We start from the raw sequence: 6,846 nt of genomic DNA on the forward strand, positions 1-6,846 counted from the left end.
TATTAAAGGTTAATTCAATATATCCATAGCCTATCTATAACTTAAGTAATGTCATGCTATACAAGAGCTCATATTTAGGTATCTTAATAGATCCTCATTACAATGACAGTATAGGCCCATGACTTACCTTCTGCTTCTTCTTCTCACTTGGCTCAATGGTACATGAAGATCCCCAAAGGCTTGAATCATAAAGATACATTTTACAGATCAAAATTCTGTAGTTGAGCGTAAAGGTGTACCGGTTCACCAAACCCATGTTTCGAGTTATATTGGGGTTACGGTTCAGTTTCAGTACAGCGGAAAAAATAGATAGAAACAGTTTTAATTTGTGTTTATTTGGGAAAATACGCAAAATTTAAAGCACCCTATTTGTGGACAAAGTCCAGTTTCTGTGACATCATTCACAATGTTTCTGGTATTGTCTGTTGTGACAATGATTGTTAGGTTGGGCCTCAAGTAGAGGTCTAAAAAGTTGGACACAATCCAAAATTAGACTTGGGGCTTTCCCACCTGGTGTAATATGCACAAATAAATGGTTTCAATTCAGAGACCCGCTCCCAATGGCCCTGAGGACATGGTCTGCAAACTTCCTGCAAGTTTGCTGCAAACTTCCCGCAAGTTTGTGGCTAATTTGCTGCAAACTAAATAGTGTGCAACAAAATGTTGCCAGAAGTTTGTAAACGTTTGCCACTAGTGGTGAATCTGCAGCAAACATTTGGCAACAATAATATTCACTATCACTAGTGGCAAACAGTTGATGACCAATCAAGGGGATTAGAAACAACTGTTGGAAATTGGAAACCAAGCTAGCTAGCTAGCTACAGTACCTACCAACATTGTCTGGTGAGTGTCTAACTTATTAATTCAACTTTAAAATGGTATTAGCTAAATTATGCCTAGTTAGCAATGTCATGTTTTATCAGATAGAGTGAAACATTTGTTGATACCAGTTTCATTCTGTCTGCACCACACCACTGACGTTAGCTATCATATTTGTGCACAATTCATGTGATTGGTAGCTAACTAATGATTTGTTTTTTTTAGGTGTCGTTTAATAACAATATGCATGTCAACACAGTGCATTCGGAAAGAATTCAGACCCCTTCACTTTTTCCACATTTTGATAATTTACAGCCTTATTCTGATTAAATAAATAAAAATACTAATCACTCTACACACAATACCCGATAATGACAAAGTGAAAACATGTTATTAGAATTATTTTCAAATGTATTAAAAATAAAAAACAGAAATACCTTATTTACATAAACATTCAGACCCTTTGCTATGAGACTCAAAATTGAGCTCAGGTGCATCCTGTTTCCTTTGATCATCAAATCAAAATCAAATCAAATCAAATGTATTTATATAGCCCTTCGTACATCAGCTGATATCTCAAAGTGCTGTACAGAAACCCAGCCTAAAACCCCAAACAGCAAGCAATGCAGGTGTAGAAGCATGGTGGCTAGGAAAAACTCCCTAGAAAGGCCAAAACCTAAGAAGAAACCTAGAGAGGAACCAGGCCATGTGCCAGGCATCATCCTTGAGATGTTTCTACAACTTGATTGGAGTCTACCTGTGGAAAATTCAATTGATTGGACATGATTTGGAAAGGGACACACCTGTCTATATAATGTCCAACAGTTGACAGTGCAAAAACCAAGCCGTGAGGTTGAAGGAATTGTCCGTAGAGCTCAGTGAAGATTGTGTCGAGGCACAGATCTGGGGAGGGGTATAGATAGCTAAGTCCGGCTGGCCAGATAGCTAGGCCTGACTGATATCTCAGAGGGCAAAATTACATTGCGTTCTGTCATCACAATGCAATAATATACAGCACCACCGGAGCTATGGATAGTAAGGCTACATTAGAGCTGCACGCCACTGATAATAACCTATTTCATTCTTAATCATTCTAATATTTCAGATCAAAAGAGCAAACATATAATTGCTGTAAGACATTCACTTGAAGAAACATCAAATTGAGGGAAATACTGCAATTTCAGTCAAAAGGGAATATAATTCCCTTGTTCATGGATTGGATATGTCTGACAAAGAGTAGTACAATATGTAATGTATGACAGACACTGTACTACTAACTCATTTAGAAACCAATGGGTTTATAGATTCAAACAGTCAGTGCACAGCTGCTGACGGAGCTGTGAATTATGCCAGAAACCACATATGTACTCAGCACCTCAAATTAACAGCACCTCAAGTGTCCGTATTCTGTACACTAGATGTCAGCATAGCACAAACAGAGATAATTTACCAAAGTAAAACTAAAATTGAGTGGTAGTTACTTTTCTTATATTACTAAAGCACGTAAATATTGTTTTGTATAGTTTCTATAGATCAGCAGTGTTTGGGAAGAAATTGCCCAAGTTCATCAATGTTATTATTCATGATTCCCTGTGGTTTTATGAGAGAGAGAGCAAGAAAGACAGATGAGCGATGGCTGCACATGCAGGTGTGAAACCCCAATGTGAGACTCTTGTGGCGGAGCTCGGGCTGAGTGTACTACTCCCCCCTCATCCTTGCTTGGCAATTTATTGTATACGCACACTTGTGATGTCATAATTCCGTCAGTCAGTGAGAGAGAGGGTCAGGAGCTGTCAGCGTCAACGCAGTCTCAACGTAGTGATGACAGACAAATCAGTATGATGGTGGTGGATGGCAGCGGAGATTTCAACTGGAGAGAAATCATTATTCACAGCGACAGCCTTTATTTGGGTTTAATCTGTGACAGGATCTGGAGGGGAATTTAGACAGCACAACATAAATAAATGAGGAAGTGATATTAGAGGTTTGATCAGATAGCCATCAGCAGGAACAAGAGTGTTTGTGTTTCTGAATAGACCGAGGGCTCTATCAAAGTCGACCACCAACATTTGAGATTCTCAAAGCACGTGTCAAATTGATTCCACGGAGGGCCGAGTGTTCGTTTTTTTTGCTCCACCCTTGTACTTCATTTATGAGTTAAGGTCACTAATTATTATGAACTCCCTCACCTAGTTGTCTAGGTCTTAATTGACCATCTTACCGATCCTTGAGTATGGCGATGTCATTTACAAAATAGCCTCCAACACCCTACTCAACAAATTGGATGCAGTCTATCACAGTGCCATTCATTTTGTCACCAAAGCCCCATATACTACCCACCACTGCGACCTGTACGCTCTTGTTGGCTGGCCCTCGCTTCAAACTCTTCGCCAAACCCACTGGCTCCAGGTCATCTACAAGACCCTGCTAGGTAAAGTCCCGCCTTATCTCTGCTCACCGGTCACCATAGCTGCACCCACCCGTAGCACGCGTTCCAGCAGGTATATCTCACTTGTCACCCCCAAAGCCAATTCCTCCTTTAGCCGCCTCTCCTTCCAGTTCTCTGCTGCCAATGACTGGAACGAACTACAAAAATCTCTGAAACTGGAAACACTTATCTCCCTCACTAGCTTTAAGCACCAGCTGTCAGAGCAGCTCACAGATCACTGCACCTGTACATAGCCAATCTATAAATAGCCTAAAACAACTACCTCTTCCCCTACTGTATTTATTTATTTATTTTGCTCCTTTGCACCCCAGTATTTCTACTTTGCACACTCATCTACTGTCAAATCTACCATTCCAGTGTTTTAATTGCTATATTGTATTTACTTTGCCACCATGGCCTGTTTATTGCCTTCACCTCCCTTATCTCACATTATTTGCTCACATTGTATATAGACTTATTTTTCTACTGTATTATTGACTGTATGTTTGTTTTACTCCATGTGTAACTCTGTGTTGTTATATGTGTCGAACTGCTTTGCTTTATCTTGGCCAGGTCGCAGTTGTAAATGAGAACTTGTTCTCAACTTGCCTACTTGGTTAAATAAAGGTTAAATAAAAAAATAAAAAAATTAAAAATTGAAGGGAAAAAACTTAAACCTGCAGACACTCATACCTCCACGGAATGAGTTTGACACCCCTGCTCTACAGCACTGAAATATACATGTACACTCAGCATTACAGTCAGTTGCAATACAACACGCAAGAAACAAACGCTGACATAATGCTCACGATACAATCATGTCCTTATATTGCCTTCTCATAATATAAATCAACCACCACATTTGGGCTCTCATCACATCAAACAGACAAAGCATCAATACAGAACTAAGATTGAATCGTACTACACCGGCTCAGACGCTCGTCGGATGTGGCAGGGCTTGCAAACCATTACAGACTACAAAGGGAAGCACAGCCAAGAGCTGCCCAGTGACACGAGCCTACCCGATGAGCTAAACCACTTCTATGCTCGCTTCGGAGCAAATAACACTGAATCATGCATGAGAACACCAGCTGTTCTAGAGTCAGTGAGTCAGTGACCGAGTCAGTGAAGACTGGGAAGTGGGAAGTGTCCCTGGGAACTGTCTCCCTGTCCGAGTCTGTAATATTAACATGTTTTAAGCAGACCACCATAGTGCCTGTGCCCAAGAACACTAAGGTAACCTGCCTAAATGACTACCAACCCGTAGCACTCGTCTGTAGCCATGAAGTGCTTTGAAAGGCTGGTCATGGGTCACATTAACACCATCATCCCAGAAATCCTAGACCCCAATTTGCATACCGCCCCAACAGATCCACAGATGATGCAATCTCTATTGCGCTCCACACTGCCCTTTCCCACCTGGACAAAAGGAACACCTATGTGAGAATGCTATTCATTGACTATAGCTCAGCGTTCAACACCATAGTGCCCTCAAAGCTTATCAATAAGCTAAGTACCCTGAGACTAAACACCTCCCTCTGCAACTGGATCCTGGACTTTCTGACGGGCCGCTCCCAGGTGGTAAGGGTAGGTAACAACACATCCGCCACGCTGATCCTCAACACAGGGGCCACTCGGGGGTGCATGCTCAGTTCCCTCCTGTACTCCCTGTTCACTCATGACTGCATGGCCAGGCACGACTCGAACACCATCACTAAGTTTGCCGATGACACAACAGTGGTAGGCCTGATCACCGACAACGATGAGACAGTCTATAGGGATGAGGTTAGAGACCTGGCCGTGTGATGCCAGGACAACAACCTCTCCCTCAATGTGATCAAGACTAAGGAGATGATTGTGGACTACAGGAAAAATAGGACAGAGCACACCCCCATTCTCATCAGTGGGGCTGCAGTGGAGCAGGTTGAGAGATTCAAGTTCCTTGGTGTCCACATCACCAACAAACGAACATGGTCCAAGCACACCAAGACAGTCGTGAAGAGGGCACAGCAAAACCTATTCCCCATCAGCAGAATGCAAAGTTTGGGCATGGGTCCTCAGATCCTCAAAAGGTTCTACAGCTGCACCATCGAGAGTATCCTGACTGGTTGCATCACTACCTAGTCCTCTCATAAACCTAACCAGTTGTTCTCAATTGTGTCATGGCAATGCTGTTTCTGAGCAATATTGAAGTGTTAAATTAAAGTGTCTCAGAGTAGGAATTCAGATCTAGGACACTTTATGAAAACTGGAGCTGATATTAAACTTCTCTATTGGCTGGATATTCCTTTGAAAGTCGCAAGAAAAGGAGGATCAACTTCAAACAGGTTCCCCTTCGCTAAACAGAAGACCCGGCTCAGGTGAATACATGACAAGCCACAAAAAAGTCACACCACTCTATGATTGAATCACCTACAGAATATATTAATGAGCGATATGGTCATAAGACTCCTCCTCCTCAATACGTTTTTCCTACTATATTGTCATTCTATAGGCTGATCTGCTCTGATCTGCTTATTATTTTGTAAATAGTTCACTTAAGTTTTTGCATCAAACTGGCAACCTTTATGTCTTCTTTTCAAAAGACTCCTCTCATGATGAGGCTTCCCACAACATAATAGATATATTGATATCTGACTCCATCATGGCTCATTAGTGGCTCATGTCTTACACAGTCTTGGCTTGGAAGTGTCTGCCTGATACGACAATGACTCAGGTCTGGGACCTATATAGCCCGGAGGTGGGGGCCGAGGGAGTTGGCGGCCGAGAAGAGGGCCCTTTCAGGAGCCGTTAGAAAGTGTGACAGAGGTGATGACAGCTCAGGGAGATCCAGGGCTAACTGCACTCTCCACACAATGCCATTTAACCCAGGCAAGCAGGAAAATGAGTGCATGGGTAGTATCCCACCATATTCCTTATAGAGAGCTCTATGGGTCCTGGTCAAAAGTAGTGCACTAAATAGGGAATAGGGTTCCATTTGGGATGCAGTCCATGCAGTCATTCTCCTGCCTGCCTGGGTTAAATGGCATAGTGTGGAGAGTGCACTGACAGTAGATGGCAGACGTGTCTTGTTATTCTGCCCACATACTATCGATCGACACCCTGGTTTAATTGACCCAACTCCCTCAGGGTCAACAGAGAGTGAAGAGTATTTGGTCGAATAGGATGCGACTTGTGAAAATTTTGAGAGTTTCCTTGCTTTTCCTCGTCACCTTTTAGGGAGCAGAGTTTCAGGAGTAGAAGTCATGCTGGGTTGAGTGCTGCTATGGTGTTTCCTCACCATCATTTACTGGAAAAGGTTTTAAATCTCAGTGATAGGACAAGGTTGTAACTAGAGCATGTTTTCAAACCCAGACAGTGTGCTGCCTACCCAATCCTACCAAACCTTCATTTCCTTGATCCAACCTATTCCCACAAAGTCCATCAAGTCAAACAATGCAATGGAAAAATCCCTACAAATAGCCTACATAATTATCTGACTTCCAAGAACACTACAATATTATTTGGAAGTTAGACTTTACACTCAGTCTTTCCGTATTCAGTAATAGTTCAACAGAAAGCACAAGCCTACCTTCACAGTTAAGGGTATTAGGCGTCAA

This window comes from Oncorhynchus masou, chromosome 2, assembly GCF_036934945.1.
Source record: "Oncorhynchus masou masou isolate Uvic2021 chromosome 2, UVic_Omas_1.1, whole genome shotgun sequence".
NCBI classification, from domain to species: Eukaryota; Metazoa; Chordata; class Actinopteri; order Salmoniformes; family Salmonidae; genus Oncorhynchus; species Oncorhynchus masou.